Here is a 12,804-nt window from a genome sequence, read left to right as displayed (position 1 = left end):
ATCTATTCGTCATGGTGTTATCATATACAATAGACTGACACCACGGTGTATGCAGTTTCTGAAACTGAAATGAAACAAAATCCTGAAAGGTGTTCAAAATAACTGTCCGTTCATTCGGTCAAGGCTTTTCAATTTAATTCTAGGTGTAGAAATGCAGGGCAGACACTAAAGAATTGACTCAGTTTGAATGAAGTAGACTAGCAATGCAGGATATAATATTTATAGTATACTTTTTAAGTTTTTAGTATATTTGTATTTTTTATTTAAAAAATTGATTCAATATTTTTTGTATGAACAGTCATTACAATTCAAAAGAACATTACCAACAAAAAGAAAAAAATAAAAACGAAAAATATAAGCAAGTAAAGGCAGAGTATTAAAGAATAAAAATGTAAATGATAATGATAATAATGAAAGTTGGATTTATAAAGTGGTTTTTGCGTGAGGATACAAAGTGCTGATATTACTTACCCTGGCTTTAGGTCGAGCTACAATTTTTTTAAAAGGCGCTCAGTGCATTCAAGGGATTAGAATAAACATGTAAATGATAATGATAATAATGAAAGTTGGATTTATAAAGCGCTTTTTGCGTGAGGATACAAAGTGCTGATATTACTTACCCTGGCTTTAGGTCGAGCTACAATTTTTTTAAAAGGCGCTCAGTGCATTCAAGGGATTAGTCCTACTGGGAACCCATTCACCTCACCTGGGTCAAGTGCAGTACAGTGTGGAAAAGTATCATTGCTGAAGGAAAACACGCTCTGGTTTTAATAAGAGGATTCGAACCCACAACTGTCTGATTGAAAGACCAGAATCGGAACCGCTACACCACAACACGCCCACAATAGAGTACAATAAAAATATCCGGAAATAATACTTTAAAAATTTGCATATATCAATTTTCACAATTATCAATGAAATGATTTAGATTATATTCTTTTCTTACAATCTAACAATTTTACAAATTAACTGTTGTTTGAAGTACATCAGCCAACAAAATTCTGCATAATCTTTAGAGCGATCAATATACGAGGGTTTTTTCAGTTCAATAAAAAAGGCTGGAGCCATAATGGGCCTCATTCATAGCTAAGTCATCTTCCTTCTCACTGTGCAGTGATAAGACCTTAATATTATGTGACTTCTGTGTTTATAAGACACCCCCTCCGCCTCAATGACCCCCCCCTCCCTCCCATGACTCACAGATCATTAGAGCAGGGAACGCATTTCATGAAACCACTTCATGAAACAAGTAATCAGTGAATTTCAATGACTGTTGTTATAAGCTACTGCAAATCCGTGCATCTGAATGGCTGAGAGCCTATTAGGAAATAATATCACTGAATACCTCATGAAATGCTCTACAAGCTATCCCTGGATCACTATATGAATAGACCGACTGCCTTAAAAAAACATTTTGGAATGAATTTCATTATTTAAAGTCCGAATAAGGCATTAATTGATGTATTTTTATTTCAGTTTGAACAAAAAAAAATGTGGATCAAACCGTTACCTCATTTTTTGCTGAATGTTCATTAAATTATGGACACATACTGTTCTTGGATTAAAGATGTTCAACACATTCTTGGGGGACGAGATTGGAATAAATATGTGTAGTTTCAGATTATAGTGTTCATGAGAACATGCAGAGAAAAAATGTCATCACTTAAAAAAGTGTATGTCCGATTTTGATGAGATTGTCAGTGTATTTGACTGTTAGTTTGATCTTATTCTATCTGTCCAAATCATTCAACCTGAACTATGTACATTAGTCCATGTTTTGAAGGGGTCTGAAATCAAGAACTACATCTAGATGAAAGGACATCTTGAATGAGAGTCATATTAATGAGAGGAGCAACAGTGGATACAACACATTTATGATAATATTGACCTATATGAATATCTGATACAGCTATCATGAATTCACGCTCTAATGGTAATAGTCTGCATCAGAATAGTTGAGGATACATGTTATGAATAGTGTGGACCCTGCAAAAAAAATTGCCTTTGTTAATTTATAGATAATCTGTTCACTTTTTTTTTTACAAATGCAGCGAGGAAATAGTCTGAATATGAATAGAATGTAGAATCTTCAAGTCATTTACCGGTATATGATTCTTTTATGAGCTAAACCCATTTATCCTAATGACGAATTGTTAGAAATAAGGCATTTATTAAGATTGAATATCATTAGCTCCATTTATATACACAATCAATGGAACTCAAGAATATTATAACTGTTTTACATATTTAGTGGAAAAAAATACCTGAACATTTTTTTAAATATATATATACAGTTATATTGAAAGAGAGGGCAGACTATTTTATCAAGATTTATATTCTTTTGTATTCTTTTAGACTCTATCTTATTCTTATCTGTATTCAATGTTATAAAGAATGTTGGGGCATACAATGTAGTGAACTACACGTATCTTGTAAGTAATCATAGACTACAAGTAGGGCCTATAGATCATAATAACAGGAAAGAGGCCAAAACTGAAACTAAGCAGAAGACGACACAATGAGTGATAAAGTATACGCAACCAGGGGAAATAGTATACCTTAATTACGAAGTAAAACTGAAATGAGCTGCAAGCCTTTTATCAAACCAACTAGATACTGTAACCTCCATGATTACATTGTACTAGATGCACTGTTAACTTGTGTTTGCCAGTTTGGGAGACTGAAATACCAGGTAAGAAATTTTAAAATACATGTAGATCTTTTTAACTTTTTCTTTTACTATATATAATTTCAAGGATAGTGCATAATTTTAAGATGAGCCACAACTTCATTGTGAATTTTAAGTTGATTTTGTTTTACAATTGTACAATAAAAAGAAAGTTCACAACTTCGTGGCTCATACAACCCGAATTTAATAACTCTTGTTTGTTTGTAAGTGACATTGAAATACATTGGTTGCCTAAGCTGGCTCTAGGTCTGGATTTGGATGTGATGCAGTGCAGGACTGTTGGGTATGATGCTATAAATGCGAACAATTTTAAGTTGATTTTGTTGTACAACTGTACCATAAGAAGGGCATGAATAAGTTGGTTATCAGATTGTTTCTGTCGCTAAAAAGAAAAGCAAAGTACACTTTTTGCGCTATAATATAGAATAACATAACAGCTGTAATCGTTTGTATTCTTAGACACTTTGCAACTTAAATGTACATGTATGCATGCATCATTTTTAATTCACGATATCCACACTTATTTTCTGTTATCATAGTACCTGGGCACATTTATCAGTAAGTAAATTGCACCCAATCCCTCCAAAAGACAAGCCAACGTATGTATGCAAAAGGACTGTGGATGAAAAATCATGAAGTGAGAAATTACATGTTGTAACTTTACATAGTTTATTGTGTGATTTTGTTAATTTTATTTTCTAACATTTCCCTTTTGTATGGTTCAATGGAAACGAAATAATAAGAAAATCATGATGTTATAGGGTATTACTTCCTCTTTTAGCTCACTTCATTCATATTATTAGCCTAAGTTTATAACAGTATTGTTGTATTTGTTACAACTCGTATTAAGTTCCCATGGAAGCTATACTATACCCTATGTGAAAATCAATATTTCTAATTATCTATTCAGTCTGCCCCCGACTCTTTGGAAAGCCATAGTCACAGTGGACCCATAAATTTAAAGATAAAATAATTTTTGAATTGGTTGATATAAATATAATTTTTCACATTCTATATACACACTATTTATAAAACCAGTGAAAAAATATATATGCATTTGTGTTAAGGCATTTACGAGTGTCTGCAGACTACAGGTAGTTAGCATACCTCCAAACGGAAAATTGTAGTTTATCTGTAATCCCACCTACCGAAACATTATGAGGGTTTTTTAGGAAGTAGGACCTCGATCATCCTTCCTCAACCAGGAAATCCTGCATAGTTGGCTGACTCTATTCTTTTTTTCTTTTCCTCCACTGAATAAGTAGAAATGACGTAAATTTTTTGTCATAAACAAAAAGGCTGAATTTCTTCTCAGGAACTTCCCGTGGTCTTAATCTAGTTTCTAGCTGTATACTCTGTAATTTTAGTGTGTAGCAGTACAGGACCCAACTTTCATGCCTCGGAAAGAGTTGGAATACACTCTGAGAAGGACTAGATCTAATACAGGCTCTATTTCATAATGTTTGATGTTGCCCAAGACTTTAATTTTGACCGGAACAAATAGGTGCTAATACCGGTAAGTTTGATTGCTGGTTGGTGTTTAAATTGATCCTAGAAGATTATGATTATTGTCCATGATGCAAAATTGATTTTTGTTCAAACTATTAAAGAAAAATTAGGGGAAAATAAATAAATCAATAAAATGAATTGATAACTGAAAATCAAAATAAAATTTTAAAAAATGGAAAAGGGGAGTGAAATATTGGAAAGATATTTTTGAAATTTTATTTGAAATGAAATTAAAATGAAAACAATATTAATAATGATTTAAAATGGATAAAAATAGAATAAAATGTACAAATAAATAAATGGATAACAATGAATTGATGAATGCATGAATGAATGAATGAATGAATGAATGAAAGAATGAATGAATGAATGGATGGATGAATGAAGGAATGAACGGATGGATGAACGGATGGATGAAAGGATGGATGGATGGACAGACGGACGGACGGATGGATGGATGAAATGAAATGAATGGAAGATGGTAGGATGGATGGATAAGTTATGAATGTAATGGGTAATTAAATTCAAAATGTGTCATATTATTTTATTCTGAATATGCAAGGGTTAATCCTAATTTTCATTTTTTATATTGTCTGTATTATTTTGGATTGGGATATGGAAGGCCATGCTTTCAAAGGTCTGATTTAGTGAGGTATAATATTTTATTTACAAATATAACCTAAGTGGATTACAGGTCATGATGACAAGTCTTTATTCAATGAAGGTCTACTAGATGTTGATATTCCTTGACATGAATTGTTAATTTTGGATTAGGATAAATATCGACTTACAAACAATCCCCAGGAAAATAAACAAATATTACAAAGTATTACAAGTGTATCTTGATTTTAGTTATCAAATGGAGATAAATAATGGGAGGATCTCCTGGCTAGGCAAGGCTAAATTGTTGGATCAAGGTAGCAGTAATTTAATCTGTAATGTAAATGATCAGTGTGATATATTACACATTGTTTGATTGTAGGCCTATTGGCATTATAAGTAAGAACTTGCATTCCCACACATTTAAGCACAGGAAAGGAAGATACATGTATATCATTTAATTTTTTTAGTTATCAAATGGAGATAAATAATGGGAGGATTAAATCATTAATAGAAAGTATCCTAGAAAGCAATGTGAACCACTATGAAAAAGAAATTCTAAGTGGGAAAGGGGGAGTATTAAAGGTGTAGGGACTTTCACACCTGACAATTATATAAAGAAAGGATATAGTAAAGTACAAGTTCTTTTGTCACAATTGAAGTTGCAAATTTGCATTCTTCCCTGCACTAACTAATCAGTCATGACCAGGGCTTATCTAATTCTCTAAATTATATTTTGTTTATTTATGCACAATTCATTTTCCCCTTTATCTTGAACTCATTAAAAGTGATATCAAATCAAATCATAGACAGATCTTTTAAAGTTAATATATAATTCATGCGAAATTTTTATATTCAGTGAATTAAACTACTATCAGTCAGACTGACAAATAGCACAATAAAGTGGGTGAACTATGACATATTGAAATGTATTTTGCTTGTTTCCTTGGTGAAAACCTGATTACAAAGCATCAAGAATGAGGCAATGGTATAGAAGGAGTCTGAGATTTAAAAGATTTAATGGCGACTAACGCTTACTCACTACTTGGCCTCAGATGCAGTCAACATGTATCTTCGTTTTAATGAACAACTGGATTAAAGGGGATTGCTGCGTTCAGCTGACAAAAGAGGATTAGAATGGGAATAAAAAACTTTAAGAAAGGTACTTGTAGAAGCCATGAATAAATATACATGTACAGTAAATGGGTTAAGCATGTATACAGGATCAAAGAGAATAGTATGACCCAATTATTTAGTGCATTTTTTCAATGAAGAGAATAATAATCTATATTAAACATATTAAATTGAGTTGGAATGTAGAATTGTAATTTCTGTATTAAAATTCCCCTCAGTCAGATACAATCTGTTATTCATCATAACCTCCCCTGAAATCCCAACAAAATCAACAGGCAATTATGACTGTTGTAGACTTTTATCACTCTCTCCATGTGCCCCCTTAAAATAAGAAATTTAGAACTGAATAAATGAATGAACGAATGAATAAAAATAAATAAATAAATTAATAAGTAAATGAATAATAAATAACTAAATAAATAAATGAATGAATGAATAAGTAAATAAATAAAAAAAGTGAATAAATTGAATGAATAAATGAATAAATAAATATCAAATAGATATATAAATGAATGAATAAATCAAAAGTAAAGAAATGAATAAATGAAATGAACAATTGAATGAATGAAATGAACAATTGAATGAATGAATGATAAGATAAATGAATAAATATAGCAGTGAATAAATGAATAAATATACAAACAAATAGAGTAAATGCAAAAGAATGACTTGGTCACACTGTCAAACTATTCCCAAACAAAATATAAAAAGATGGGAAAAATGTGTTTTTGAAATAAAGTGAATTTCTAGAGGAAGACCAGGAAAATGAGCAAGCCCAAACTAGTATTGCTTCATTAGCTTGACCAAACTGAGTCCCTGGTGCTGGCATATTTAGTCTCGGCATGACTTTTGTCATGCTAATAATACCATGCCCTGAATTTACTCCATCTATGAAAAGAAGTATTGGGCCTATTTGTAGGTCTGTTATTAAATATATCAGGTATATTTTTTTTTCTGAAAAACTGTTTGTTTTCCTCTCTTTTGGGTTCTGTACCAGGAATATCAAGGTTGGTTTCCTTTGCACAAGCACTGACTCACTGTCAACTTGTAGATTCTTGTTTTTGTGCTATTGAAGCATTTCAAAGGTAGTTTGACTTCAAATCATGCATGCAAGGGTGGGTTATTACGCACAAAAAAACAGTGTGTTATGAAACCAAGAAGGACAGCTTTTGAAGTACATGTGTCATGTATATGGGCGTACCAAATTGAGAAAATTTACAACCAGAAGGTGAACTTCATTTTTCTCAAGACGGTTGAGGACCAACACTTAAGGGGTGTTGCAAGAAAATATTTGCAATCAATCGCAAATATTTTGTCACAATTTTAAAACTGACAAATCAATGTTAGCTATAGCAAATCAGGTTAAACTTCTGGTTTCAAGGAGCAGAGTGGCAATCAATCACTAATTTGCAATTGATTTGGATGGTCCCCTTTATAAACCGACCAACAGAATTCATTTTCTTTCAGTTTTCCAGTATGGTATCCATGAATAGCCAAGTGCTAGCAAGAAGACCTATCATCATGTAAAGATGATATCTTGTTAAGATTGACAGTTAGTACACCAATGTGACACAGCGTTGAATTGTTTCATTGTCATTTGATATACATTCCTGACCTAATAATATACACATGTGATAACTAGTTGGTTTGTTAAAGGGGTAGTTAACCCAGATGATTAAACGTTTTAATGTAAAGCAGTAAAGGAAGCCGACCATGACGATAATTGTGTGTCAATCAAACACAGAAAAGGGAAGAACACTGGTCAAGGTTTGACAAAAATCCATGAATATAAGAGAGTTATGAATTTATAATGATTCCATTTTGTCATATGCAAGCAGCCACTCCATAGGCCTTTGTATGTCATATATACGCCATAGATACCCATTTTTATGGTATATGATGACTTTTTCTTATAGAATTGGAGTGGATTGAATTATGTATCCTGATGATATAATTAATGCACGAGTAAAATCAGCATCAATTTTCAGAGAAAATTGATTTTATTTTCTAGAATATCACATGGCCAATGGTGGAATTAAGTGCAATATGACATCACAAAACAAAATATTTGAATTTCAATGACTCTGTTATTCTGTTATGGATTTTCACCACTTTTTCACCAATATTTTTCTCTATTTTGGGGGCTCTTTAAAAACCTACTTCACACCACCTGGGTAAACTCCTCCTTTGAATTTAGTGTGCTTATTTTCACTTTCAGTCCAGGCCAACATGCATGTCTGTTAGTAGAAACCAAAAGATTATTATTATAATTCATTTTTTAAATGAATGTACATCAAGTATTACAAGTTTTCTGTGAATTTACATTGTACAGCGTGTCCCCCCAAAAATGTCCCTCTGACATATGGCTGAATTAATTCTAAAATGTGGTAGTATTCTCAAATAAATGTTCATGGGTAGAAAGCTCACTTCATGATCTAACTTCTATGAAAATTTCATTGGTCGCGCTTCAGTGCTTTTGAATACACACTCTGTTACGTAACAGTGGTGCATTTTAGCCCATTCCAAGTTTGCAGCATTTCTGCATTGTCTATGGCATGTTAACCCCCATTTTTACATCCTGGATCTGAGCAGAGACATTTCCCTAATCATATCAAGGTTCATCAAATCATAAACTTGGGCATGTTCAGAAGGACAAGAAACATTAAAAAATTAAGTTTGTTGATTGATAAGGAGAATCAGTGCACCAACTTGAAAGAAAATGTGACTGATGGATGAGTAAAATAAGCTGAAAAATAAAGGGGAATCCACAAGTTGATCACCCTTTGCGAAAAGGAACTTTATCAGAGAAAAAATTGTTTTTTTTTCGTTTAAAAAGTTACATTGAATTAACTTGACCTCAGTAGCTTATTACATGTAACTAACAAAAAAGTAATGAAAACAAAAATGCAGTATTGTTGGAATTAGGCATGTAACAGACATGACCTGTTGTCTCAATCACTGTGCATCCCAATTATCAAACATGAAATGAACTGCCAAATACTGATTTTGCCCTTCTGAACTTGCTCAAGGGTGTGATTTGATCATGGAGGTTTCCCTGGTCAGATCAGGGAATTTCCTTGGTCAGAATGGTCAAAGGGGGTTGATATGCTAGAAAGTGCAGAACACACAGCAGTGCTGCATGCATGCAAACTTGGAATGGGCTGAAAAGCACCACTGTTACATAATAGACTGTGTATTCAAAACCACTGAAGCGAGACCAATGAAATTTTTATAGAAGTTAGAATATGAGATGACCTTTCTAGATTTATACATTTCCTTGAGAATAATTTTTATTTTTTGGAAGTACTTTAGCCGCAAATCAGAGGGACATTTTTTTTGGGACGCGCTGTACATATACATGTATGTACTTTTACTTTACACTTGAAGTTAGATTCAATCTTGTTTGTTTTAAAATGAATCAGATACTGTGGTCATGCTGTGTATCGGCCTCTTGAGTGGTATTGGTCAACCCATCTGGGGCCCAGTTTTATAAAACTTGTTGCAACAAATTTGCAACAAGAGTTAAAAGCTACTGAAATCATACAATATGATTGGCTCATAGTAAACTTGTAATAGAAATTGTGCAATTTCTATAATATAAAGTAGCCTATGTGAAACAGGGCCCCAGATTGGATTCCCACAGCAATTTCCACAAGCTGACAAAAATGAAACAAATGCTCATGTTTCCTTGAAAAAACATTAGCAACAAGGAAATAAAAAGTTGTCATAATATTCAATGCATGCTTACATATAATGTAAGAGCCTGGCCACGCCCCCACTTATTTAGATGCCCCATGAACTTTTCCTGAATGTGAGCATGGACAAATATTATTTGCTACATACTGTAAGCCTATATTACTATATTAAGTACATCTTGCTATTGGCTAATTAGCTTCAAGCTAGCCTACTCTAAACAAGATACTATATCCTACATTGTGATTTTTTTTTGTTGGGGGGGGGGCGAGGTTGTCAGAAATCCTCAAAGATAAGCCCCCCTCCACTCCACCAAAGAAAACCACCAAAATATTGAACAATGTTTTGCCTTCGAGGGAAAACAAGTGTGGATCCAGGAGGGGGAGGGGGTATTTTTTATGCTTTTTTTTGCTTGTCAATTTTTTTTGGGGAGCCAAAACGGTCTTCATTTTGGACAAGATCTCAGCCCCAAAAATCTGATCTGGGCCTGGAAAAAAAATTAGTGTAGGTCAGGTATGAGTATCCTACATGTAGCTCTGCCCATGAAATGGACAGTTTTCATCTGTGCCATTTGTCAGGTTGCATCAACCAAGCCTGTATGATATGTTATGAAAATGTAGGAAAATTTATGAAAATTAAGGTAGGTTTTGCACATACAAAAGGTCAAATTTGAATTGAAAAAAAATTGAATTCATTGGTGGAGATGATGATTTGAATGATACATGTTTTGAAATTTGAAACTTGCAATTGTGTGCATTTGTTTGGGTCTTTGCATTTCAAAGACCACATTTATTACTACCACTAATTTGTCCACACATCTCAAGTACACATCATATGCCTGGTATTCAAATAGTAACCAAGTAGATCACCCCTCACCAAGGCAAACAGTACATGTAACAAGTAGCTACCAAGTTGGGACTTTACCCCTTTCAGACATACAGAATTTATGTACAAATAAGGAAACTATATGTCATACCCTTTGTATGTTGTGAAAATTGTATAAATTTAGGAATAGTATACAAGGATTGAAGGCAATTTTAACTATTTTTCAAAACTGAAATATGTTAAATCTGTAATAAATACTGTTATACATTGAATTTTGTATTGGAATATTTCAATTGACACAATATAGGATATTCATATTTCTAAATAGCTTTCCAAAGAGTCACATTCAGGTTCTATTCCAGGGGGGGGGGTGTTTCGTGAAACAAATACTTGTAATCACTGAGTAATTTGTTCTAAGCGAGTCATATGCAAGGATCGAGTCAGCAGCTTGTATTGCCAGTGAAAATATAAAAAACTAGTAAATCACTACTATATCCCACTAATTGTTCCCTGCACTTTGTGTTCTACAGAACATCAAGTAGTTGTTATCCTCAGTCACAATTTCTTATGTGAAGTGTGAATGGTCTGTTATTTTGAAGAAAGAGAAATGCATGGTGAATAGTTTGAGGTATTTTAATATCCTTTGAACGTTGGACCCATTCTCTGTCATCAAGGGGAATGGAGTTCCTGGTAGATTAATCACTGTTATTGTTGTTTAAAAAGCTGACCCATTATTTGCTTTGCGTGGAGATGTTAAATGTGACTTGTTAATATCGTAAAATATTGTCCATTTCTCTGAAGTAGATATACATGTAATTCTTAATAACATCCTGTTAGGAGAGGGACAATTGTGGAGCTTTGTACCAAGATGAAGTGAATAAAACTTTGCCAATGTGCAAATTAATGCAAAATTTGCAACTTGCCCAATATCAATATTTTCCTTACGTATTATTGTTGCAAAGAATGTTGGGAAAAACATGACATTGTCGTTATCTATGGGCAGTTCCATAAAATATGTACATCTGACCCCCTAAATGTGGGACCTTCATGAATGTTTCTTCCCCGGGGGCCAGTCAAATGAATTGCTGTACATGTACACACATGTGGCTAAATTATTTCCAAACATGTTTCTCTGTGTGCAAAATAACCCCCTAAACAAGTTATTTTGCAGGCTTTATTTACACATTTTGGCCCCTATACAAGTTGTCGCCAGAATATGACCCCGCAGAAAAAGCTTAGGGAAAAAAATACCCTAGACAATGTCATGTTTGGCTATTCTAAAAAATTGATGAGGTGAAATAAATTCCATAATATGCAATTTTCCTGAAAATTGAGACTGGTGTTACTTGTACATTCATTATATCATACACATTTCATACCACTTCAATGAAAAATATTTTCAGTCGTTTTCAACCATTAAAAACTGGCAATTACGAATTATTAGTTAAGGTATAAAGCATGTATGGGGCAACTGATGGCATTTGATGTCTCAAAAGGTCAATTCTTTTGAAAATTTCATATTTTTTGATTGATTTTAGTTGTCTCCAAATAGGTTTTTCTATATTTTTATCTTTCTTTATTGTCAGCATAAATTTCCCCTTTAAACCTTGCTGTTCAGCATGCAGGATAGTCAACTGCCAAAGACTGATGTTTATAAGTGAAATATTTTTTTTGATTGATTTTAGTTGGTCTTGAAATATGTTTTTCTCTATTTCTTTCTTTCTTTATTGTCAGCGTAAATTTCCCCTTTAAACCTTGCTGTTCAGCATGCATACAGGATAGTCAACTGACAAAGAATGATGTTTATAAGTGAAATTTAATACCTTGATCCACATCTACATGTACATCTACCAAGGATGATTTGGCCTGTATTCTTTCTGTTCAAATGCTGGTATTTGTCGCAAGCTTTTAGTCTGAAATAGCCCTGGTTATTGGGTATTAAACTACCCTGGCAACAATATGCATGTAAACTAATGCACAAACAATACAATCCAGACATTCTTTCATTTATTGTCGTGGGCAGCAGGACATGGGTGACTTGTCGTTATGAATGTAAAATCTATTGGTGCATGAAACAACCCCATGCTCTATTATAAAGAATATCAAATAAAGTTCAATCTACAGTCATTATCTGTATTTTTCTTGATTTTCTTGGTTTTATGCAAGGGAAATGCAAGGGAAATTAGCCTCCAGTCAAATGGAATGTGGAATTTTAATAAATTCATGTAATTGATAGATTTTGTCTTATGTTTGCTTATAGTGGGCTTTCTAAAAATACATGAAATAATGTTTAAATTCAATCATGTAGGCTAACATATAGAGGTAATATTTTTATATTTTGTAATGTCTGGTTC

General features: G+C 33.1%; 1 protein-coding gene across 2 annotated transcripts in view; it reads left to right on the top strand.

Moving 5' to 3' along the window:
• The first annotated feature begins 2,454 nt into the window (after nt 1-2,454).
• LOC121413873 (ecdysone-induced protein 74EF-like) overlaps nt 2,455-12,804 on the top strand; it is a 33,199-nt gene continuing 22,849 nt past the window's right edge. The window contains exon 1 of one of the 2 annotated variants that reach the window (XM_041606862.1): nt 2,455-2,692. The gene's annotated coding sequence lies outside the window, so the exon portion shown is untranslated. Of the gene's footprint in view, nt 2,693-2,770; nt 4,206-12,804 lie in introns of those variants that run through there. The other variant, XM_041606853.1, reaches the window with a different exon arrangement.

The sequence above is a fragment of the Lytechinus variegatus genome, chromosome 1, assembly GCF_018143015.1.
Source record: "Lytechinus variegatus isolate NC3 chromosome 1, Lvar_3.0, whole genome shotgun sequence".
NCBI classification, from domain to species: Eukaryota; Metazoa; Echinodermata; class Echinoidea; order Temnopleuroida; family Toxopneustidae; genus Lytechinus; species Lytechinus variegatus.
Note: the sequence above shows the minus strand (reverse complement) of the source record. Positions and strands in the feature narration are given on the sequence as shown.